Source organism: Sturnus vulgaris, chromosome 15 (genome assembly GCF_052056855.1).
Source record: "Sturnus vulgaris isolate bStuVul1 chromosome 15, bStuVul1.hap1, whole genome shotgun sequence".
NCBI classification, from domain to species: Eukaryota; Metazoa; Chordata; class Aves; order Passeriformes; family Sturnidae; genus Sturnus; species Sturnus vulgaris.
The window spans coordinates 12,701,648-12,727,824 of NC_142257.1; the positions used below are offsets into that span (position 1 = coordinate 12,701,648).

The 26,177-nt window shown below is 45.0% G+C and overlaps 2 long non-coding RNA genes across 2 annotated transcripts in view; both read left to right on the top strand.

The window, feature by feature from the left end:
• The window catches only part of LOC148221995 (uncharacterized), a 90,330-nt gene that overhangs the window by 31,988 nt on the left and 32,165 nt on the right, over positions 1-26,177 (top strand). The gene's annotated exons all lie outside the window — the stretch shown is intronic.
• On the top strand, positions 6,496-10,122 carry LOC148221996 (uncharacterized). Its single transcript, XR_015807016.1, has 2 exons — positions 6,496-7,525; positions 8,723-10,122. It is a non-coding gene; the product is annotated as an uncharacterized LOC148221996 (long non-coding RNA).

Below are 26,177 nucleotides of genomic sequence, written 5' to 3' on the forward strand. Positions count from 1 at the left end.
ATTGAGCCAGTCTGGGGTGGTTTCCACTTGTGGATCCTTCCAGAGATTTCTCAATTTCTGGATGTTTGCATGGATGGATGTTGACCGTGAGGAGAGGTTGAAGCAGCACATTCCTTCGAAGTCTTCACAGCCATGTCCGTGGGTGAGCAGCAGAAAGTCGATTGCAGCTCAATTTTGCAGGGAAGCGTGTCTTGTGGTTTCTTCATCCTTTAAAAGGTCACTCAAAACAGCAGATGTAATATTGGCTTGCTTACTGAGCCAACACCCTAAATGAGTAATTTCACTGAGGGCTGTTACTGCAGCCACCCATAGCAAAAACAGGGAGACAGCAGCCCTTGTGGGTTTGTTCCAATTGTACAATTTAGGGTCACAACTTTCATCAAATTCAGTGTAAGATTTTTTTCCATTTTGATTCACTCTCCTTTTTCCAATTATGCAATATGGTAATGTTGGGGGTGAAGGTAGAAAGCTTGCCAAGGCTACAGGGTCCCCCCTGAAGGTGAGAGGGGATTCCAGCCCAAACTTGATCACCACAGACAAGAAACATTCCCCGGGGTAACGTTTTGGGGTGGAGAGAGGATTCAGAAAGAACATGACTGGTGTAATTGCACCAATCAGGATAATTATAGGCTTTGTTGATGGGTGATATGTATTTTCTGTATGTGCTTCTAATTTGACTCAATCCAGGCCAAATTTGCTCTGGACTTTTGTAATAAAATTTGACACAGTATGTTGCTTTGGAGGACCCCAGCAAATCTAATTCTTGGGGTTCCTCAGGAGCATTTGGCAGTATTTTTGTCCAATGGTTCCAAGTGTCAACTGGGTTTGGTCTCTTACCAGTGGTGCGGAGGAGCTCTGAGTTCTGGACGGGCCACTCATCTGCTGCAAAAGGAATTCCTACCAAATATGTGGGAAGTGGGTTATCAAGGTTGCCCATGGACAGGCACATGCTATCTTGTTTTAATGTCTTTGCTAAAGTCACCCAGACATTATGTTTGGGTTATGGACTGATCCAGCTGAAGGCATATGGTACGGCGAAGAGGATCCAGGCAGCAGTGAGGGCAGCATCAACGGAGATAATTTTCATCTTTGGACAAAGGTGAGGCTTCTGATAGGGAATATAAGTAAAATCAGTTAGTTTTATGATGGGGGAAGAGACGGTTAGGGTTTTCTCCTTCATCTCCTTCCTTTGTCCCTACCCCCCACCCTTTTTTTTTTTCTATAGGGATAAGGAAAAGAACATAGGATTGGGGTTATAGTAAAAGTTATTGGGGGTGAATAATAGGGTGTTTTAGTAGAGGTAGTAACATCTAACTAAAGGTTACTTTGTTGCCAGACTATGTCTGGCTTATGATTTGCCTGATACAGCAGAGTGTGGCCTAGTTTTTGTATCGTCTGCTGTCGTGTGACAGGGCGATTTTTTCTTTCATGTGCAGATGTTTGGTGGCGTCTTCTTCTCCAAGCAGAACTGGTCTGGTTTTGAGGAGGTCTTGTATTTGACTCTGGGGAGCTTTTGTTGTTGTCTGTTGAAGTAGGTTTCGCTGTGCCTAGGTATGGTTTTATGTTTTTTCCTGGGAACCATTTTGGTCCAAATGGCAGCGAGAGGCAAGCATGCCCCCTTCCCCAAGTAATTAATTGGAAAGGTCCAGAGACTTGATGTGTTTCTGGGTCTTTCACCAGCACTGGTGGTTTTTCAGTGAGCTTCACTTGGGTTGAGTTTGCAAAGTATTGGAGTATTGGTGGGTTTGGCTCTGACTTGGTGCCAGTTAGGAAATTGATGATGTAGAGCTTTGCAGAGTCTTTCCACCAGAGATAAAATTTCTGTGTCTCTCTGCTGCTGGTGAAGGACTCTTTTGAAGGTTTGATGAGTTCTCTCTACAATGGACTGTCCTGTGAAATTTCCAGGGATGGTTTTAATGTGTTGAATTCCCCACTTGCTGAGGAACTCTTCAAATTTATGAGAGATGTAGGCGGATCCATTATCAGTTTTGATATTTTTTGGAATTCCCAGAGTGGCAGATGCTAGGAGAAAATGCTTGATGATGTGAGTGGCAGTTTCTCCTGCATGAGCAGATGCAAAAATTGCTCCAGAAAACGTGTTGATGGACACGTGCACATACTTAGATTTTCCAAAAGGTAGGAAATGGGTCACATCAGTCTGTCACAGCTGGCAGCTATTCAGGCCTCTGGGATTGACTCCATTGCCCATAGAGGGCACTTGGTAGTTTTGACAACTTGGGCATGTTGCAACAACCACTTTTGCTTGACATTTTGGAATTTTAAACATTCTGATGAGGGCAGGTACATTTTGGTGAAAAAATAAATGTGACAGCTTTATCTGAGCAAAGATGCTAGGGATGTTTGCAGTTTCAATGGGCATGGCCAGTGCATCCACTTTCGTGTTTCCCTCTGTCCTAGGGTGACATTATAGTGCTTATATCCCCAATCGTGTGTTCTGTTTGTGCTTGGTATTATGTCCTGTGCTTTCAGGACTGAATCTGAAAGTGAAAGTTTGTTTTGTCTCATTATCAGCTGGCTCGCCTCCCCCATGGTCTGTGTTTAGGAGAGGCTTGCTTGCTTGCTTGCTTTTGCTCCTACTTTTTTTGCTTTTGCTTTTGCTTATTAGTTAGTTTAACTAGGCAGTCCAATTTTTTCTCTGGACTGTTTTTTTTTTTTTTTCTCTCCCTTTCCTGAATACCATCTGAACCTGTTCTGGGCAGGGACCTGGGAAACACCAAGAAACACTGGGAGTCTGCATTTTGTGATCGGTAGCAGTCATCCCCCAGTGCCGGAGACCCATAACTGGGTGACCACTTGCAGGAGAGACTTTCTGAGTTTGTCATCCATTCAGAGTGGTGAAAGAGTTTTTGTCATCTGGTGTTGTTTTTTTCTTTTTGTGCTGGGGAGTGTTTCGCTTGTTAAATAAACAGGTTTTTTTCCACTCCTCTCTGAGGAAATTCTTCCCGAACCCAGTGGTGGGGGGAGGAGTCGTGAGGGTTTGCTTTCTGGGGGCTCCTTCTGGAGGCTTTCCCCCAAATTTGCCCTAAACCAGGACACCCTCTGTAATAAAACCTGGGAGGTCAGTGTGTGACCTAACAGGCATGATATGGAAAGGTAGTTTTCTGTTGGAGATGAGGGTTATTAATGCAGAAATCAATTGGTATAATTTTGGATTGGAAACTTCCTTGAGAAAAGCATGTTCTGCTCTCATAGCTAAACCAGCTACTTAAGATGAATCTGTGACCAGATTAAAGGGTTTGTCTTTGAATTTCTCAAAGGCTCTAACAAAGGCTGCCAATTCAGCAATTTGTGGAAATCCCTTCACAATTTGGATATCAGATTCCCAATTTTCAGTTTTGGGGTTTTTCCAAGTCATGACAGGCTTGTGGGAGGAGCCTGAGCTGCCTGTGAAAACAGTTAGAGCATTGAGAGGTGATCTACTTTGAACAAGTTTGGGACCAGATTGAAGGTTGCATTCTGATTAAAAAGTTTGTGTTTTGGTAAGTGAATAGAAATTTGGCCTGTATAGCTATCTAGAGCAAATTGAAGATTTTCATTTGTTTGGAGCAAATTTTCCAAATCTCCCATGGTCAGAGGCAGGTAAATGCATGTGAACTCACACCCTGAAAGAGAGCAGAGGCGGGTTCTGGCCTTTTTTATTACATGTGTCATGATTTCCTGAAATGTGGTAATTGTCTTTGTGGGCTGATTGCTTGTAAAAATCCATTCAAGGATTAACAGGGAGTCTGTGAGTTGAGGGTCCCAGTAGAAAATCAGTCCATATAAGTGAGGGGCCTTTCCTAAAATGACAAACTGGAAACGCAAATTTGGCTCAAATCTGTGTGCTTGACGTGAAGACAGGGCTTCCTGAACTTTGGTGATGGATTGCCGGGCTTCTGGAGTGAGTGTGCCTGGGGAGTTGTTGGGGGTTGAATGCTTCGCTTTTCTTTCTGTGGAATTTCTCCCATTGTTATGCTAAGTAATTGTGGCTACACCTTAAAACGACAGATAATGTTCTCTCGTAGGGGGGTGGCTGGAGGGGGAGGAGGGGGGGAACTGGAAAAGGAAAGGTGGGATAGGGGGGTCTGGAGCCGGGCGCTCTCTCGCTTGGCTCCTGGAGTGGGAAGACAACCTGGGCTCTGCTCTGGCATCTTCCCCTGCCATCCCAGCACTGAGATCCACGCTCCCTGCCTTTGGACATCGCTCTGCTGCTCTCCCAGCTCACCCTACTACCTCCGGACACTCTGCTGAGCACCACGACCGACACCGTGAGGGGGGAGTCACTTTCCCCATCCCCTCTCACCCCTGGGCCGCGGCCGCCATCACCCAGCCCTCTTCAACTGCGCGGGGCCTGCCCTGCCCCCACAGCACCGGTAACAGCACAGGGAGACGGCCTGCGGCCAGAAGGGACTGGAGCGGAGCTAGACTGTTTCTGTTGCCAATTTTTATAGCTGTTGTTGTTTTTCTGCTTTGTTAAATACCAGTAAAGAACTGTTATTCTTATCCCCATATCTCCTGCCTGAAGGTGTCTGAATTGGACCTAAAATAATTAAAAGGGAGGGGGGTTGCACTCTGCATCGCAGAAAAGGGGCTCCTGCCTTTCCTTAGACCATACCTGTCTTTCAAACCAAGACAGGAGTCCAGGTCTTCATTGCCACGGAGGAGGTTGAACAGAGGGGTGAGGTCTTCTGTTGTGATTCCCAGTAGGGGGTGAATCCAGTTGATGGATCCACACAGACTGTGTAGGTCTCTTAGAGTCTTTGGGTCATCTCGTATGGAGAGCTGCTGGGTTACAACGGTCCTTTCTCAGATTTGAAGTCCCAGATACTTTCATGGGCTGTACTTTGTCTTCACGGATTTCAAATCCAGCTTTTTCTATGGTTTGAATGGTTGTTTTAACAGCTTTTTCTAAGTAGATATTTTCTGATGCACAAACTAGGATGTCATCCATGTACTGATGAATGATTGCTTCTGGGAATTCTTCTTGAACAGGAGAAAGGATGTGAGCAACATACCATTGGCAAATGGTTGGAGAGTTTTTGAGTCCTTGGGGAAGGAAAAGCCAATGATATCTTTTGAGGGGAGCCTCTCTGTTAAAAGAGGGGACTGAGAAGGCAAACCGTGGTGCATCTTGGGGATGCAATGGGATGCTGAAAAAACAGTCTTTGATGTCACTGACAACAAGTGTCCAGTCTTGAGGCAGCATTGATGGGGAGGGCAGGCCAGGCTGGAGAGGACTCATGTCTTCAATGACGTTGTTGATTTTGCGAAGGTCATGGAGGAGTCTCCACTTGCCTGTTCCAGGTTTTTTCAGGACAAAAACTTGCGAGTTCCATGGGCTAGTAGTTTCAACAATGTGGCTTTTTGCTAACTGTTCTTCAAGGAGGGCTTGCAATGCACACAGTTTGACCTTTGAAAGGGGCCATTGTTTTTGCCAGATGGGATCTTCGCTCTTCCAGGTGAGTCAAAGTGTGGGTGGGACTGCACGCTCTTCAATGGCCCCTATCAGAAATCCCGATTTGGAACTTGGAAAGAAGCCCCCCATTGGGATAGGGCATTTCTGCCACATAGGGTGAGGGCGGGTCTCACCACAAATGGTCGGATGGTTGCTAATTTTCCTTCAGGCCCTTTGATGATGGCGTTCTGTCTGCTTCTCATGGAAATGGCAACTCCCCCAGTTCCAGCAAGCATGCTTGCTACAGGTTGAAGTTCCCAGTGTGGTGGCCATTCTGAACGGGCAATGATGGTGATGTCAGCACCAATGTCTATCATTCTTGGTTTTTTGGATTTTTTTCCCCATAGCAGAAAAGGCTGCACTCGAGGATGGGTTTGTTTGGACTCATAATTTGTGCCCACATTATTGTAGGGTTGAGAGGGATCCGTTCCATGTGATTTATTGGAAGCAGGAAGGCTTGTGCAATAGGTGTTTTCTGTGGAAGAAGAAAGGGAGTGTCCGTGCAACACAACTGGACAAAGATTTCTTTTCCAGGTGCTACAGTTTGTAATTCTGATAAAACAGAAATTTTTGGTGGACCATGGAAAGTGTCACCAAGGATTAAAATGTCCCAAGGACCATCTTGTGGTCCATACTCTCCTGTGGGGGATACGATAAAATTTTTCATCTGTAATGTTTAAAGACAAAACAGTTACCAACTGATGCCTGGTTCCCATTGAACTAGCCCCAAATGTTGGGTCTGTTTGATGTAGTCTGGAATTTTCGAGAACGATGGGCTTTGATGTCCCTCGTTTGTCATCGTTGGGGCTGGGTGGAAGGCAGCTTTTGTGCCTGCAGCTGTAACCGGGCTGCATTGGAAGTTTTTTGACTGCTGTTGTTGTCTTTGTTGCCTTTGGGGTTTGTGGTAATTGTTGTGGGGGTTTTGGATGGGTGGTTTGTCAGGGCAGTATTTTATAAAATGTCCAAGTTCCCCACAGTAAAAACAACGAACATTGTCTTTGGAGACCATAGCTGCAAATGCTCCAGAAACCCCGTCAGCAATGCCCTTAGCAACTGCTTTGGCCACAGTGTTTTCAGTGGACATGTGGCGTGTGCAGCTTTCCACAATCTGCTCGATGGTGGGTTCAGCATCTATTGGTAAAGCTCTTAAAATAGTTTTACACTGTTCATTTGCATTGCTTAAAGCAAGTTTACTTATAAGTTCTTTTTGAGCTTCTGTGCTCTCAATTTGTTTTTCAAGAGCATCCTTGAGCCTGTCTATGAATTTTATAGAAGTCTCATCTATTCCTTGTTTGATATTAGAGAAATGCAAAGTAGGAATAGAGTCATCAGGTGTAAGAAGGGATGAGGTTTTGGCTGCATTAGCAATGTCTTGCAGTGTTTCTTCAGATATGGAGTTAGCTTGTTCTGAAGGTTTAGAAAAATCACCTTCTCCTGCTAGCTGTTTGACAGTAAAATTCTGTTGATTTGCATCTTTAGAATATTTACCAGATAGTATTTTTAATTGTTTTTTCCAATGCCTTTCCCATAATATAAATTGAGTGGGAGAGAAAATGCAATTGGCCAGATTTCTAAGATCATGGGGAACCACGACATATGCTGAAAAGAATGCTTCTAAGAAATTTCTAAAAATGTGTGCTGATCTGCAATGGTCTTTTGCAATTTTTGTCAATTCTGTTAATTGTTTTGTGTCAATTGATTGCCATTGTGATCTGTTTGTGACTCCTCCCCTGTGGCCTTGTTTATAAATCACAGGAAAGGCTAATTTCCAATGACCATCTTGGGTTGCTTTAAGCTTTGCATTTGCCCATGGATCTACATCTTCTGAATCAGAGGCATCACTGCCACTGGATTCAGAGGAAGAGGAGCGTCTTCTTTGGGTGCGACACTTTTTAGAATGTGAGCGGGGGACGGGGGGCTGGAAGGATTGTATGTGGTTGCATTGCATGGTTTGCCCACAAGGTGGCGCTGGCGCTGCAGCAATCTCAGTTCTGCAAGCTGCGCACCTTTGCTGCTGCATGGGCACAGCGCACACGATGGTGTTGAAACCCAATGCCTGCCCAGGGACGAGTATGTGTGGGATTGCCATGCAGGGAGGGTCGTTAGGGAGATGCGATATGGGTTTCTGGGGCTGGATGGGCACCGGTGGAGGAGGGGAGGGGTTTGGGGCGAGTGGGGATGGTTGTTGGAGAAAGGAATAAATTCGTACAAGAGGCTGGGACAGGAGGAGGGGGAAATGGCATGGCAGGGACTGGAGAAGCAGTAAGGGAAGACGGTAAGACAGTTCTGGGAATGGAAATTGGGCCGGGGGAGACCCCGGGGGCTGAGACTGGGAACGAGTGTCCTGGGGCAGGGGTCAGGATCGAGTCGGTAAGGTAAAACATGGGGTCCCGGAAAGTGGTGTTGAAATTCGTTTGTGTAACTTGGGAAGCGCTGGGTACGAATGGGACAGAGGCTGCAGTGTTTGTGGGGGGAGGGGGAGGATATTCAAGTTTAGTGCAGTTTGAGGACATCTGAACAAAGGTGAGCATGGTTTGTGAGGGTGCAGGTGCGTAGCGGGGGATCGGCAGAGGGACAGTGGCTGCGGTCCCCACTCTGTAGAAGGCACTTTGTGGGGGGGTACGGGAACAGAGGCAGCTGCTGGAAGGTGAATTTGTGTGGGCTGGGGGCTGTTCGCAATGGGCTGCGGCTTCACTATGGGGTTGGAGTCGGGGGGATTTGTGGGCTGGGGGAGAGAGGGAGTGTTTGAGACGGCAGCTGTGGTTTGGGAGGGCAGGACTTGGTTTTGGGGTGGAGCGGGGTGAGTAATTGGAGCGGCGGCTAGATATCTGAGACCTTTTGAGGATGCAGGAATGTCAGTTTCCGTGGAGACAGTGCTTTTCGTGGCAGGAAGTGGGGGAGGGGGGGCAGAGGTAGGATCCGTTGCTATGGGAATAGTGGGAGGTGGACTCTGGGTGGGGGTGGGGAGTGTTGCTGTAAGGGAGATGGGGGGCGAAACAGGGAGCGCGGGGGCTAGGGCAGTGGAAACGGGGGGGGGGCTGGAAAGCTTGGAGGGGGGAGGATTAGCTGGTAAGGTTTGGGGGATGGTAATATTGTGAGGGACAGAGGGGGAATGTGCAGGGATGTGAGATGGGGCAGAATGGGCACGGAAAGCGAGGGTGGGGAGGTAATGGGGTTTGTCTCTTGTTTGAGGAGATAAGAGGTGAGAAAGGCGGGGAGGGAAGGGGGAAGCAGTTTTAAAAAATTTTCCTCTTGCTCTTATGATAGCTTGGAAAAGAGGAATAAAAGAAGTGACTGAAAAATCTGCATTCACCTGGCATTCATAAATTCTTGTGCTCACAGCATCCCAAAAGGAATCTAAAAGGATAGTTTGGTTATTAAAGTTGGAAAGCCTGTGCTCAGGTTTGTGGTAGGAAGATGGTGTGAAGAGTTAAAGCTGCTGTTGCCAAAGGGATGGCAACAAAGCAGAAAACTTCCTTGTGCAGAAGAAGAAATAATCAACTGAGGTATTAAAAGGTGACGCATAGGTATCAAGCAATGACTTTCACACTGTGTTGGTTACACCTGGAGAAGGGCAGAGTCAGAGTGGTTTTTTTCTATGAGAACTTCCTCTGTGAGTTGATGGGACCAATTGGAGGCTGGTTTGGCTATTGACAGCCTGTAAGGGTCGGTCCGAAGTTCCCCTCGATTTTGCCTCCCGACCGTCGCAAGGAGACCTTGAGGACCCCACCCAGGCTGACTCCAAACAATGGTTTACTGGCCGGGCCAGGTGGATGCTCATGACTGTGTGCTGGTGTATTGTGTTCACTGGACTGTGCTGTTGTGGCACCAACCAGAGACTGTGTTGTACCAACTGAGGACTGCTTGTCCGTACCTGTCTCCTGCAGCACCACACAATGGTCCATAAATCTTCCCACCTTTTGGCCAGAAGCCACTCGCTTTGGAGAAGGACTATAAAAGAGCGACCCTCTGGAAAAGACCCTTTGAGATCTCTCCACTGATGAAGACCCCTTGGAGAAGACCCCTGAGATCTCCCCATGGACGAAGACTCGTCTATCGGATGACCCGCGAGGACGCCTGTCTCGTCTGTTGGTAGCTATTCTCCCATCCCTTCCTTTCCTTCCCCTTTCCCTATCCTATACCTCTCCCCTTTACCGTAACTGAATTGTTGACATTTGATGAAATGCATTGCTGTTGTTGATTAAACTGATTTTCTGCTGTTGAATAAATTTATTTTGTCCCCTGCATTTTGCCTGTTTGCACCTTTGAGATCAAAAGAACCATCACGACCCCCGCTCTGCATTAATAGCGGATCATGACATTAAATTGGCGTCACGGACAGGATTTTCTGGCAGGCAGAAGGGATGCAAGGTTGTGTGTAGTCTGTATCAGGGGAAGGAAGTCTTACTCCAGCCGCACCTAGCTGGCCACCTTGGATGGGTGAGCCTGTCTAGAAAGCAAGGGGGGTTTTTCTGATTTCCCGCAGACTGCAGACACCTTGGTGTGGAGCATCCCCAGACTCGCTTGAGGGTTCTGTCGTCAGAATTTCACAAAAGATCTACTGGTGCAAAAGGCGGGACACTGTTGTTGTTGTTGTTGTTGTTGTTGTTGTTGTTTTATATGAAACTGATTTTCTGCTGTTGAATAAACTGACTTTGTCCCCTGCATTTTTGCCTGTTTGCACCTTTGAGATCAAAAGAACCATCACGACCCCCGCTCTGCATTAATAGCGGATCGTGACACAGCCTGAGAAACCAATTGGAGAAAGTTAGTTCTCTCCATGAAAACATATTTTGAAGGAGGTAATCCGGAAAGAGGCTCTCTTTCATTTCCTGCTTTGTTCAAGGTAACTAACCTGGCCCAGGCCTCTTGCCTGGGCCAGGCCAAGGTGGGCCTGGGAGGCCGCTTTGCTACCAGGGGCCGAGATGGGCAGGAAGAGAAGAGGCTCATTTAAAAAAAAATCTTGAACCCCCCCCGCCCCTCCTTCTCCCCTGCTGGCTAGCAGCTCGGTGGGGCCCTGCTGCCACCTCAGAACAGCCCACATGGCCTGGGGGAAGCAGCCAGGCCCCCTCTCTGGAAAGCTGGCATGCCCCGGCAAGGAGAGGGGTGGCCATGGGCAGTGGGTGCTACAGCTGGGCCCCAGGGAGGCTGAATGAGATCTTAGCCGTCCCCCATCCTCACCCTCCCAGTGCAGCCTGAGTGTCTTGAAATCCTGGCCCACTCTTTGCAACTTCTGTGTGAAACCTTAACTCTTTAGTGCTCGGATAAGACTTGCAGACCTTTGACCTTCCTTTGAATGAGGGAGAAAAAACCAGGAGATACTCCAAAGTCAGTGAAGCAAAAGCTAAGTTTTTTAGATGGAAGGAGAATGAGGAGATGCTGTGAAGATGGCTGAAAATCCTTTTGTGAACTGTAAGGTGGACTCTACTGCACTGGAAATTCCTATAAACCGTGGAGAAAAACATGGGGGGGTTGGAGTGTTCCATGTGATAAATCGTTTGACCAAAACCACCTGTGTTGAGATCTTTGCCCCGAGGAAAGAAGGGGATCTCTGTTTTCTGAGGATGAAGCATGTGCAGAGAGAAAAAAGATGAAAAGAACTTTTGCTTTGGAACAGTTCATTCTTAAAAGTAATACCCTATGAGCTTGACATGGCCCACAAGCACAGCTCTGGGAAGCCTGTGTGTGGAGGCTGAAAGCCTAACCATAAAAGTGTCTGCCTCCCTCCCTTGGAGGGAATGACCTTAGGCACTCCCTCGTCATAATGGTTACAGAAAGGTTACTCCCAGCATGCCTCCCTATCTCATATAAATGGTCTGTATACCATTGGCCCTTCCCTCTTTGTACCTCCTCTGAGCCCTCAGATGATTCGCTAGCTGCTCTCCCTACCCCCTAGCCCTCCTATATCAACCCTACTCCCTCAGCCTCTTTGAGCTTGTTCATCCCTGGTTCCCTCTGAGGAAGAAGACCAATAAACTTCACCTTGGATCACCATATGCAGCTCCTGTCCTTTCCTCCAGCATTGGCCAAAGCGGGGACTCACAAAAGAGCTGGTCACCCCACCTGGGAGTGAGGATGTGCCTGTGCCTCTAGGATGTCCTTCTCAGGACGTTTCCCCAGAAGGTCGCGACACTCCACCACTGCTCGCCACCATGACAGCTGTGAAGTTGGGAGAAGTGCCACACGGTTGCAGGTTCCCTGGCGGCTGCTATTCGTGAAAGTAAAGTTAAAAAAAACCTGTTTCCTTCCCCTCTTGGGAAAGGAATCCCTTTAGCCAAACAAAAGGAAGCTCCTCTCTCTAAGTGAACTGAATAAGATTATTTAAGTGGGGAACTGACTGGAGTGTCTTTATATGTTGCTGTTAAGAAGGAATGGGAAGAGGGAGGAAAAAATCTTATTCTGAATTTACTGCTTTCTTTTTCTTTGTGTAGTTAATAAATTTCTTTTTATACCCTTTTAAGCTTTAGGCCTGCCTTGCTTTTACTCCTGGTTCTGTCTCACAACAGAAAACAAGTATATTTAAATTAGCAAATCAAAACTATAACATTATTTTGGTGCATTGATCAGGAAATCAAATTAAACCAAAACACACACAAATTTCCAAAATGCAGTTAATGCCAGCCTTGATCAGAACTGGAAGCTTCTTCACCAAAGCTGCCTGGCAAGGTTGCTTCCCATGGTTGTGTCTGGCTGATGGGATTTGTCCCCATCTTCACTTCAGCATATGGAGCACATAAAGAACAGCAAGGAGAAAACAAATCTTAATGTCTTGCACTACTATTCCAAGATCCTGTGGATTTATTGTGCCAATTGTACATCATGAAGAAACCCAAGGCCAGCTTCTCCATGGTAGAAACCATCAGAGCCATGCAACCTGTCAGGTAGTGGAAGCTGCCTGTTGGACAATGTGATTTCCCCACCCTGTAACAACATTGCCCCTGCAGCCTCTCACTGCTGTCAAGTGTCTCCAAAGGGCTGTTATTGCCTGGTCTGTGGATGATTGGTGTAAGTAAATATCTCAAGCTGAGGACTCTGCTATTGGTACCTTACTAGATAATCCCTCAACCTTAAAACTGCTTGTGGTAAAATGTTCTTATTTGCAGATATCACTGTCTAACAGTCCAAACAATCTCAGGCATTTAGGAGTAAACCTGGCATACACTGGTGTGACTTTTATGGAGTAAGGGAAGAGAGGTATAAAATATAAAGAAGCTGTATGAGAGGCATTTTAATGAACAGTCTTAACCTTTAAGTATTTAAGTCACAGTGAAGATTCCTACCATTATTAGAGCAATTAAAATCCAATTAATGTTTCATCTTTACTTAATTTCTTACATAATCAAAGCCACTCTACTTCAAAGGTGATCCAAAAAGCAGAGCGTTTTGTATGTGAAAAGCTTCAGAGGGTTTGGGCACTCAGCTGCCAAACTGGGACTGATGACACTGCATCAAGCTGCCTCCTCTGTGCATCCCTACAGGATCAAGAAAAGAGGCCAATTGCTAGATTTCTGTACTTTATATTGATTAAATGGCTGTTTCAGTTTCGTGTTCACATCTTTCATATTTGTAATCACTTTGTGATTTTCATTTTTTATCATTTACTTATTTAACTTCTTGTTTCCTGCAGAGTCAAAAAAATAAAGGCTTTTCTGTCCCTTCTCCGTCTTTCAATAAAGGCAAGTGCTTACACGAAATTATTTCTATATTTAAAGTCTCCTGATATAAATCTCTGGTTCCTTTCAGTAGTCAGAGCTGGTAGATGAATAAGTATTGGAGTGAAGGATGCTGAGCTGTGGGGGTGGATGACAAGTGTTGCAAGCATATGGGCAGCAAAATGGGTGTCCCTGAGGTATGGGCAGGGGTGCAACACCCCTAGAGCCTGAATGGGTGCTGCTCTCCTTGGATCCTCTGGTGTAACACTCTGGGCCTGGATTGTACAGCCAGGTGTTACCTCAGAGTAACCGGCAAAAGTCTGAGGGCAGTGAATAGAAGAGAGATAGGCTTGATTTAATGACTCGAAAGCAAAAGGGACTTTAATAGTTAAAACAACAAACATACAGAAGCCAAACACAATATGGGGTGAGCTAAAAAGGTGAGGGCCAGGGTGGATACAGAGTATATATAATATAGGTTGAAGGCAGAGTCTGAGGGGGAGGGTCCAATGGGAAATAACGATTAGGAATATTAAAATTAATGTGTAAAACACGAACCAATAACAACAGGGAGAACAGAGAACTTGCTAGAAACATTAATATACAAACTCCCAGGGGGCAATGTGGGTGAGTTTTTACTCACAATAACTAAGGAGATTTTTCCCATGGCTTTAGGCAAAAGCCTTTGTCTTGTTCAACATCTCGCTGTTCTTGTTTTTCTAACAACAGAGAACTCCCAAAAACTTTCAACACAAACTCAACAAACAAGGCAACAACATGATCACAATTGCAACAACAACAAGAATTAACAGTCCCATCTTAATTACAGACAATAGCCACTTTGGCCAACTTAAACACCTGAACAGTCCATCAAAACAGTCTTTTCCATCTTCCTTTTGAAGCTTCTGGACTCCTTCCTTAAGAATTTGAATGCTATGTTTGATAGATTTGCTTGTTGATAGATGTGATCAGAAAGGTTCATACAGCACATGCCCTCGAAGTCCTCAGAGCTGTGTCCTTGGGCTAGCAGCAGGAAATCTGTAGCAGCCCTGTTCTGTAGAGTGGCATGCCTAATGCTATCTACATCCGACAGTAACTCAGTTAATGCCTTAGATGTAGCATTGGTTTGCCTACTCATCCAACACCCAAGATTATCTAACATTTTCAACGCTCTTGCTGCAGCACCTGAAAGAGCCAATGTGGACACTGCTACTCTTTGACCGAAATTCCAAAAGTGAATTTTGTCATCATAATCTTCCTCAAATTGGTGAATGAATCTTTTCTGCCTAATCTTTTTGCTTTGGATCATCACGATGTTGGGTGTCAGCATGATAAGCCTCCCCAGGCTACATGGCCCACCCTTGATATGAGATGGAATGGCAGGCCATGCTCTGTCCCTGCAGATGAGACATGTTCCTGATGGTAGTTGTAATGGGGAATCACTGGATCAAGAAAGGATGAGTGAGGTGTAATTACACCACATGCTTTTGTTTTTATAGATGAGATGACTGGGGGAAACATCCCACCATATTGTTTGTCTATCTCTGATTTGTTGAATATCAAAGCCATTCTGTGTTCCCTGTATCGCCTCTGATTTAGCTATATAATGCAAGTTAACATAGAAATCCATTTTGACAGATCCCAAAATTTACAATTCTTGGGGTTGTAGTGGTGCATATGGCAATTCCCAGGCTCAGTAATCCCAGTTATCCATGGGATTATGAATCTGTTTATCATGGGGACGCAATTTGCGGATGGCATCCTCAGTTAATGGCCACTCAACTGCAATCAACCCCACTAGACAGGTGGAAAAGGGGGTGTCTGGAGTGGCTACTGACAGACACAAGGTTTCCTGTTGCATGGTACTAGCTAGTGTTACCCAAAAGTTTTGTTTTGGCTGTGGGACTTTCCAGGTCTTTATGAGATGCATGGCATTGCCCAAGATGGTAGCAGTGAGCAGGAGTCATGTCTGGTCGTGGTCTTGGATCTGTCTTCCCTTTTGTCTTCTGCTGAGGCTTCCTGTAGTGTCGTGAGCTCCCACAGCCGCTGTACTTGATGTTCTGGTTGGTTCTGATGTTCTGCTGGTCGATATTCTTGGTGGGAATCCACTTGGGTCCTGCACCTGAGGACACACAAGCAAATCTGCTTCCCCAGGTGATAAGAGGGAAAGGCCCTGAAACCTATCCAGTTTCAAGGTCCTTTATTAATACTGGTGGTCTTCCTTTCAACTTCACTTGGGTGGTATTTGATGTGTCTAAAAATTGGTGGGACAGTCTCCATAAATGAATTATTAAAAAAATTAAAAACAAAAATGGTTTTGCACAGTCTCTCTACTGTAGATAGAACCTCTACTCCCTCTTTTAATTTTTCTAAGATGTCTTTTAATGATCTGTGGGCCCTTTCAATAATAGACTGGACTGTAGAGGAGTGGGGTATGCCTGTAGTGTGTTTAATGCCCCATAGGTTAAAAAATTCTTGCACTTTTTGAGAAATATATCCTGGCCCATTGTCAGTTTCAATTTCTTGTGGAATGCCTAAAGATGAAAAAGCTTGGAGGAAGTGTTTTATTACATCTCTGACTTTTTCCCCATTATGGGTTGATGCAAAGATGGCTCCCGAAAAGGTGTCAATTAATACATGTAAATAGTTAAATTGTCTAAATGATTGATAGTGAGTCAGGTCAGATTACCAGATTTGTAAACTATTTAGACCTCGGGGATTAATCCCGTCTCCAACTGATGACATTGAGAGTTTTTGGCAATCAAGGCAGGAATGGACAATCATCTTTGCCTGATCTTTAGTGACATTAAACATCCTCATAAGTGCATGGGCATTTTGGTGAAAGAAGGAATGACTTAAGCGGGCTTGTTCGAAGAAATTTGGCAATGTTGTTTGTATTGTCATTGTTAAGCGGTCTATGTGTGTGTTAACTCTTGCTATGAATTCTGGGAGAGAAGTAAGAGACTAAATGTGTGTAATAAAATAAGGTTGCTTTCTAAAGGAAAGAAGGAAATTGATTTTTTAAGTAAATCATATAACTTATCATTAGAGACTGTCTCAATAGGGATCCTTCTGCTCTTTCCACTACACCTGCAATGTAAAAAGAATTGGTAACCAAATTAAAAGGAAACATAAATTTGGAAAACACACGGACAACGGCTGCTAGTTCCACAATCTGTGGTGAGCCTTCTACTTTTTCAATGTCCGACTTCCATTCTTGTGCATACAGATTCTGCCAGCTAATTACTGATTTTTGAGACTTCCCTGAGCCATCTGTGAAAAAAGTAATAGTGTTAAGAAGGGTATGGCTTCTTAAAGGTTTTAAAATTAACTTGAAAGAGGAATGTAATAACTTATGTTTAGGATAGTGAACTGAAATTTGTCCTGTAAAATTTACTAGAGCAAATTGAATTAGAATAGAGCAGATTTTTGAATTAACCATTCTAAATGATTAGAAGTAACAGATAAAAATATAACTGAAAAATCTCTCCCTGAGAGGGAAATAATTCAGGATCTAGCTTTCATGATTAACTGAGATATAATTTCATGATACGGTGTAACTGTTTTTCCCAATTGATACAATAGAAAGACCCACTCCAGGATCAATAAGGGGTCTGGTATTTTTGGATCCCATTGAAAAATGAGGTCATAAAGTTGAAGGTTTTCTCCTAAAACTGCAAACAGAAAAGGTAAATTAAGGTTAAATTGGTGAGCCTGGTGTGATTGGATGGCTGTTGACACTTTGTTCAGAGCATCTTGGGCTTCTTTAGTTAATGTCCTTGGTGAATTTAGAGCGGTATCTCCTTTTAGTAGGTCAAATAGAGGGGCCAAATCTTGATTTGTAATTCCTAATAAGGGTCAAATCCAATTGACTGTTCCCAAGAGCTGTTGCACATCATTGAGTGTCTCTGGGTTGTCTCTTAGTTAATTAACTGAGATGTCACAGTTTGTTCAGTAATCCTGTACCTGAGGTACTTCCATGGAGGAAGTAGTTGTATTTTCGTCTGCCACTGTGAAGGGAGCAGAGACCATCTCTGAAGAAAAGGCAAACCTCCAAGAGATGTCCCTGTGGAACATGATACCTTAGATAAGAAGTTGATGAATTAGAATGACTAATACCAAGAAGTATGTCACCCCTCTGTATACTCCTGTTTTATCTTTCTGTAATTCTAGTGGTCCATTTTTCTCTTAGATAACTGGTTCTTTTTCCTAAAATCTTTTGTAGATTGGTTACTTACAGAATCCCTTATTTTACTTGTCCAAATTCAAGACATTTAGACACTATGAAAGTCCCCATAGGACCCCACCCATTGGATTTGCTGAACAGGACCCCCTTCATAGAAGAAATAAAGATTCTATGGAATCTCCTCGATGGCATCTCTCAATCTCTGCTAGCTAAGAGGTACTTGCAAGCCTGATTTCACAAAAAAGCTAATAGCCTAATTTTAGGCATTGTATGTATCTTAGTACCTTGTAGCTGAAATGTGCCTGAGACTCCAAGAAAGGCTGTCTCTTGCAAGGCAACCTATCTGGGCACATCGTGACAGACTGGACCTGACACAGGTACTGACAGTTACAGCCACGATGAATCTGGCATCCTGCACAGCTGAAATGACTTAATCAGGGATGGTCTTTAGTGATGAATCATCCTCTGTGGCTAAAAGGATGTCATCCATATAATGGAATGGGAATATTTAAGGCAGACAGGAGAAGGGATTTTTGCTACATACTATTGGCATATTGTTGGTGAATTTTTCATTTCTTGCAGTAGGACTGTCCAAGTAGTACCTTTTTAAGGGAGCTTCCTTGTTGATGGATGGTATGGAGAAAGTGAATCCTGATGCATCGTAGGGATGTAAGGAGATGTTGAATAAACAGTCTTTTAAATCAATAATAATTAATTTCCAGTCCCTAGGAATCATATAAGGAGAAGGCAGGCCAGACTGTAAGAACCCCATTTCCCCAGTGGCATTGTTTATTCTCCTAAGGTCTTGTAGGAGATGCTGTTTATCACTATAGGATTTTTCAATAACAAATATTGGGGTGTTCCAAGGGCCGGTAGATGGAACAAGGTGACCTTTGTTCAACTCTTCTTTTACCAATCTTTCTAGTGTGACCATTTTTTGTGATGGCAAGGGCTACTAATCTACCCACACAAGTTTGTTTGACATCCAAGTTAATTTCAGGGTGTTGTGCTTGTCAGTGACCCATGCTAAATATTTATTTCCAGCCTCATACCCCAGTGAGATAAGATGTCCCTCCCCCATAGGACTACTCTCTCGTTTACTACAAATGGTCTTGTAGCAATGTGACTTTTGGGTCCCTCAAAACTGATAGGATGTGAACTGTGGAAACAATCACTGTGACCACCGATACCTGATAAGATGTCCAGAGATGGCACTAGAGTCTATTCTGATGGCCAATAGAATGTGGAAATTACCATCACACCTGCTCTCGTATCAACAAGTCCAGTGAGGGTGATGGTCTTGTCGAGATGTCTTAGGACTCAAGTGAATTCTGTTTGTCCATGGCTGGTCTTCCTGTTCCACGCTATGATGGAGGGTGTCGAAGTCTGATTCTGGTAAAATAAATGCTTGTGCAATGATTAGTCCCTTGGATATGAAACATGGGGGATCTCGGCACCTGGTGAGTACTGTGATTTCTCGTGATGATGTCACTGATGATACAGATAGTGTAACATAGAATCCCTCAGCATTGGCTCTACTTACTCCAACTAAAAACTCCTGTGGCTGTTGTTCTGGGCCTAATTGTCCCGTTGAGATTGCATGGTGCACAAAGTCTGTAAGGATCCCTGGCTGGGTGGTTGACAGCTCCAGACAGGTACCTGGGGGAATTGTGGCAGGGATGTCAGAGAGGAGGTGCTGAAGCAGTGGACCTGCTGGTTGCTGATGATCTCTGGCACAGGTGATAGGGGTGCTTGTGTCCTTGCACGCTGCTGCCTCATGCTCTGCTGTCAGTTTCTCGACTGGTGACAGCCACATCCCTGCACTTGGTGAAATCTGTTAATTTCATGACAATGTGCTTTACACCCACAGTGCTTTTGGAATATCCTTCTTTTTAGTTTTTGACAGTCCCTAACAAAATGTCCTTCTTTACCACAGTTGTGGCAAAGTCTAGGTTTTTGATCCTGCTGTTTTTTGGAATTCTGCTGAAAAGTTGTTAATGCTTCAGCCAGGACTTGTGCCTGTGGCACAGCAGTGTTTTTGAGTGGCTAAGTGGTTGCATGTATTGATCTAAGTGCTGGTCAGCTCAGGCTGAGGTGGGAGTGCATGCAATGCTTTCTTACACTAAGGATTAGCATTTCCTACGCTAGCTGTTATAATAATTCCTCCCTTGCTTCGTCTAAGACAATTTGTCTAAGGCCAGTTTTGATTGGTCTAAAAATTTCATGTAAGGCTCGTCTGGGCCTTGTCTAATGTCTGCAAAGCCTAAAATTGGTTTATTTTCATCCAGCACTTGTAATAATGCTTTCCTAGCCACATCCTTGATGTTAAGGTTGGGCCTAGAAAGGTTCTCCGCTTGTTGGTCTGGGCTCATCTGACCCCCTTCTCCGGTTCTATTGTGAGGGCTGCCCTGTTGGATCTGCTGCATATTCTCTTAATAATTATTTAATAAACGCTTCCACCCCATTTCCCATAGGGAATACTCTGTGGGGGAGAGTTAGGATGTCATAAGGTAGCACATATCATGTGGGGTCAGCATGTGTGCAAAGAAGGTGGCTAACATTGTTGCCAAAATATGGTGAGTCCCTCTCATATTTGTGAGCAGCTTTGCATAATTCTTTGATTTCTCTGAAGGTCAAAGATTCCCACCGAGGGTTAGTACCTGCCCTTGCATACCGCACCGGCATTACATTAAGTTTTGAGACCAACTCCCTCTTGCCCTCTTTCACCGCAGCCTTCCTTATCTTTTCCCAGGGGTCTTTGTTGAGATCCTATAAGCGGAGGTCCTCTTCTGATGACAAGGAAGAGGAGGAGGAGGAGGAATCATCCGACACCACAATTACTCTTCTGTCACATTGGTATTTGTGAGTGTGGCTTGGGACTTTTAAGATAGGCCTTGGGGTAGGCCTCAGTGCTGGTGACCTGGGTGTCACCATCTTAAAGGCAGGCCCTTCCAGAGCCCAGGTGGGAGGGGTTCTGGCCTCATCAGAAGGGGTGTGGCCTTTTAACTTAGTTCCAGTGATGTCAGGAGAGGAGTTGCCTGAGGCAGAAGGGGCATGCCGTGAGGTGGAGTTGAAGGTGGAATTGGAGGAGGGATCTCTTGATGGACCAATGCATCGACTGGAGGACAGACAGTTAGTAATGTCCTCAAAATGGCTGCTGATGTTAAGATGGCGGTCCTCATTAAGACAGCAATCAGGATTTATGTTGGTGGACTGCTTATTGTTGGCAGTGTAAGAGGGATGAGAAGAGTGCAAGGGTTTGGGTAGGATGGAGCAGGAGAGATCCAAGATGGACTGTGTACTGCCATCTCGAGTCTCAAAGTGGAGGAGTTGGAGGTGGACACAGGACAGTGGAGTCATTCGCCAAACTCCTATTCCATCTAAGCCCACTACAGGCATATGCTTTACTATCAATCCTGGCCCTGTATCTACCTCTGGGATGGTCTGAGGGGTGAGGAGGATAGGAAAAAGAGGTAGCAATCCTAGGTTTTTCTGAATAATTTAATTTTTCTTTTTCTTCTGACTTTAGTGTCAGAACACTAAAATTCTACCAGTTTAAATATGCTGTAAAGGACAAAACTGTCTTAGGTTTTAATTTTATTATGAAAAGAATGAGAAGAAGGTGTCTTTACAAACAAACCATGGGCCTGATGGTAGATAAGGCCAGATCCAGAAAAGGTTAGCCAAAGCACTGGTAGAAATTTTTGGGTGGAACTGTTTCTTTTAGTGGCTGAATTATACAATTTAATGCCTACCAGGTCCCAAAATGCCACTGTTGTAAAATCAGGTGCAGTAGCGCTAGAAGAATTTTTGAACACCCATTTAATTATGTTTTTTAGTTCTTGTGTTCAGAATTCCTTTCCCTGGGTTGCCAACTTAAATTTTAAGCATCCATATATGTCTCTCTTTTCTAAAGACTTCCTTTTGTAAACTACAAAATTGAATCATCAAACTATATCGCAAACTATATAATGGGGCAGATGAAAGGTTTCCCTTCTCCTACCTGCTCTGCAGGTCTTCCTCCTGTATTTTGTCTTACTACGGTCACCACAGGGAACTTCACTGGGGCCCAACACCTCCCCAGTTCCTTCGGTAGCTCTTCCTGAACACCTAAGCCACTGAAGTTGCTGTAGTCTTTGGCCATTCACCAGGCCTGCCTTGGATCTTCACCTGATCAGAAAATTGAGAAGGTAAATTGGCCTAGACAGCTTAAGGGACTTTCGCCAACTCCAACAGGTCCCTTGAATATCAGGGGTCCCTGTTCGGGCACCACCTGTAAATCTCCAGACCCAGATTGTAAGGCTGGGCATTAGCTTACTGGGAGTAACTGGCAAAAGTCCGAGGGCAGCGAATAAAAGAGAGATGGGCACAATTTAGTGACCCGAAAACCAAAGGGTCTTTAATAGTAAAACCCAACAAATGTACAGAAGCCAAACAGCCTGGTATGGGGTGAACTAAAAAAGGCGAGGGCCAGTGTGGATACAGAGTATATATAAGGTAGGTTGAGGGCAGAGTCTGAGGGTGAGAGTCCAATGGAGAACAATGATTAGGAATATTAAAATTAATGTGGCAAATATGAACCAAGAACAACAGGCGAAGCAGAGAACTTGCTAAAAACATTAACATACAAACTCCCAGGCAGCGATATGGGTGAGTTTTTACTCACAATAACTAAGGAGATTTTTCCCACAGCTTTAGGCAAAAGCCTTCATCTTGCTTGACCCCAACACTCTGGAAGAGTTTGAGGATTTCTGTGATTCTTTTTCAAGCATCTGCTGCCTACCTGCAAAGGGGCCATGTCTTCAGTCTTCTGCAGCCCCAGGGATCAGGAGAGCTCCATGTCATGGTCATTTCTCCACAAATGTGGGGAGTGAAAAGCTGCCTCTTAGGGCTGCAGTGGTTGCCCGACTGCCAGCAGCAGAAAAACAATTCAGTTTTTTCCTTGTCACCCAAATTGTACATCATCTGCCTTGCATCTTAGCCAAGGTAGCAGGAGAAGAAACATCTACCAGTTTAAATATGCTGCACAAAACCGTCCAAGGTTTTAATTTTATTATGAAAGGAATGAGAAGAAGGTGTCTTTACAAACAAACTGTGGGCCTGAAGGGTAGATAAGGCCAGATACAGAGAGGTGAAAGGAGCAATGGGAGGAACCATAAATTCCATAGGAATACCTCTAATTGACACAGACTGTTATTCACTCAAAATTGTGCTACATCTCTAGATTTAGAGAAAAAAAACAGACACAACATTGGGGGTTGAATTGTTCCCTTTTCTTTATTTAGAATTTTCCCCATTGTTATGCTAAGTATTTCTGGCTACATCTTAGTAGCAATAGTTTTCTCTTGCAGGGGGGTGGGGGATGGGGGGGACTGGAAAAGGAAAGATGGGACAGGGGCCTGGGCTCTTGCTCTCGCTCTCTTGCTGGCTCATGGAGTCAAAGGAAGATGGCCAGGGCTCCTACCTAGCATCCTCCCTGCAATCCCAATGCCGGGAGCCATGTTCCCTGCTGTCGGACATCGCTCTGCTGCCTTCCCACTTCATCCTACTACCTCCAGACACTCTGCTGAGCACCACGACCGACACCGTGAGGAAGGGAGTCCCTCCTCCATCCCTCTCACACACCTGGGCCACTGCATCCATCACCCAGCCCTCTTCAGCTACACGGGCCCTGCCCTGCCCACAGCACCGGTAACTGAGCGCAGGGAGAGGGAGCCTGTGGCCAAAAGGGACTGGAACTGAGTTATACTGTTGTGTTTTGCCGTCAATCTTTATAGCTGTTGTTGTTTCTGCTGTTTGCCTTGTTAGATATATTAGTAAAGAACTGTTATTCCTATCCCCATATCTTCTGCTTGAATGCCTCTGATTTCAAACTATAATAATTAGAAGGGAGGGGGTTCCACTCTCCACCTCAGAAAAAGGGGTTCTTGCCATTCCTTAGCAAATACCTTTCTTTCAAACCTAGACACACCCAAGGAAAAAGAAAAATGGGGGGCTGTATATCAGAATGGGGTATTAGGTGTTTTGGGAAATTTGTACCTCTCAAGTACCTCAGCCAGTGGGGAAACAGAGAGGGAAATGTGGCCAGGAAATTAGGATAAAAAGGCAGCGGCATGCTCTAAAAATTTTGAGAGACTGAAGGTGAAATGCCCTTTGGCCTTTCCCTTTATTCGAATGAAGCTACAGGACTCCTCTGTCTCCTTTTTGGACATAAACTTCTGGTGTTTGTGGATTAATTTTCTTGACAATTTTTGGGGATGTTGTCTGGGATATTTCCACTTTTTTCCTGCAGTGAGCTGAGCTGAAAGTGTGCCTCACCCAGTTTTGGTGATCAGCTCCCCTTGGTGCTGGCTGTCACCAGGCGACTGATTGGGTTTCTGAGACTGTCCAGGAGACAGACAAGTGGTGGACGAGTGGGGTCAGTGAAGAGTCCACAGGGAAGACCCACTGAAAATCTCACCAGTGATTATAACGGGATCTTCAGGGAGTAAACCTGGGAGGGCACCCACAGAGGGTAGCACAGGTAAACCTGAGAGGCAACCCATGGAGGGTAGTATAGGTAAAACAAGGCACACATGGAGGGTTGCAAAGGTAAAGCCAGGAAGGGGCCCTGGCAAAAGAGATGACAATCTCAAAATATCTCAGAAGAATCCCTTGGAAGAATGTGGAGTTGGTTTGCACATTCTCCCAGAGGTAATTAAGGAAAAGTCAAGAAGGGGTCTCGACAATCCTTGCCCAGAGGAGTCAATAAGGGGAGTCGAGAAGGAATCCTGACAACAGAGGATGGTTGGATAGTATTGATCTGATGGAACAGAACTGGTTGAAGGGGAGTGTGGAGAGATATGGATGAGGCAAGGAGTGGAAGGTGTGAGACCAGGAGCATGGGCTGTGGAGCCTATGGAGCCTGTGGGGCAGTTGGGGCTCAGTGCCAGGCAGTAACTAATCCCACCATCCCTGGGTAGGGGCAGCAGTGGCTGCCGGCCCCCGTGAGGATGTGGGACATCCTGGTCACCTGTGGTGCTGCCGGCCATGCCCACCGGGACTGCCGGTGGGGGAGGGGCAGCATTTGGACACTGCAGCAGGACAGAGACTGGCTTTGGTATACCGTGTGTGATAAAGAGAATGAGAACAAGGAGGAGGAGGAAGTACAGAGGATAATGCAGATGGATTGCTAGGGGTTTCAGGGCTCCCATTATACCAGGGACCCACCATACTGGAGCGAGCCCTTGTTAACTCTAAAGATGGGTCTGAATCGAGAGGAGGTGTGTTTTCTAATAGATACAGGGGTCTCTCGAGCCACTTTCAATTTTATCCCTAAGGGGGAAAAGTTGTCGAAATGATCTTGGATTATTCAAGGGGTTGTGGAAATTGTGATTTCTTCTGTAGGCTTAGAGGTTTGAACAGTTTCTCTGAAAAGGATAGTGGAAATAGTGATAAATTCATTTTTCTATGTGGGGTTTTGTGTGGAGCCTAAAGGCTCTTGTTTGGAAGGGACCCATGCCCCTCTGCTTTTTGTGTGTTTTGTTGTGAAAAGCCAGAGTTGGCAGGTTTCAGTCCTGAAGTCAATTCTGCAACTCCTGTTTTGTGGGGAACTCCCCACCAGTCTATGGTTTGTTGTGGAGAACTAGAATTGGCAGATTCTAGTTCTGAGGCCAATTCTGCAGCTGCTGCCTTGTAGGGATGGTGGTGTCCCTATGCAGGCCTAGGTAATTATCCTCTGTGGGGGCTATAGGAAAACTTTAGGGGAAAATATTTTGTTATCATTCCTTGATTAATTTGTTAGTCATCTCCCTACCCCTATGGTGTAGGATAAAGAGCAATTGGTTACTAAAAAAGAAAAAAGTTAAATATTTGGGACACATTTTGACTGGAGGCTTATGGTGTATTGATCCAGAGAGAATACAAAGAATTTTGCAAGTACCACTACGGCAGAAAAAAAAAAAAAAAAAAAAGGAAGGAGCTACAGCAGTTTTTAGAGTTGATGGGGTACTGCAGGGCATGGATTGAGGATTTTTCTGTTTTGGCCAGACATTCATATGACTTTTTAACCCAAGACAATCTTAATGTTATGGTATGGACACAAGAAGGAAAGCAAAGCTTTATAAAATCAAGAGACAAACTGGTTAATGCCCCACTCTTACCTCTTCCAGACTCGGAAAAGGAATTGGACTTATATGTGGATGTTAAACAGGGCCATGCTAAAGGAATTTGGTACAAGAGCATGGGGAAACACAGAGGCCTGTTGCTTATTTTTCTAAGCTGTTATACCCAGCGGCCAGAGGTTGGCCTCACTGCCTACAAAACTATGTAGCTATGGCTTTGATGGTAACCAAGGTTTGAAAACTAGCAGCAGCAAGATGTCTGATTGTTAAATTTTCACAGCAGGTTAAAGCTTTGTTAACTGAAAGAGCCTCTAAGTGGGTGATCAATGCATGGTTATTACAATATGAATCTTGTTCAATGGACAAGGAGGATTTAGACTTGAAAAGTGGGGAAGGGTTTAGCCCAGTGTCCTGTCTGAAAGGTCCTGAAGAGGGGGGCCAGGAAGAAACCCATGACTGCATTCGTGGGATAGATCTCCAGACCCAGGCTAGGGAAGACTTATGTGGCACTCCCTGACCTGAGGGAGAAAATGTGTTTATTGATGGGTCTTCGAGGATAGTGGAAGGGAAGCAATTCACAGGATACACTATCATTAATGGAAGGCAATTAAAGGGAAGGGGCAGGTTGCTGCCCACAGGTCAGCTTAAACAGCGAAACTGCATGAGCTTGTCAGAGGCAGGGAATTATACCAGGACAAGATAGTGAATGTTTTCACTGACTCTAAATATGCATACGGGGTGATACATACCTTTGGGAAATTATGGGAAGAGATTTATTGATC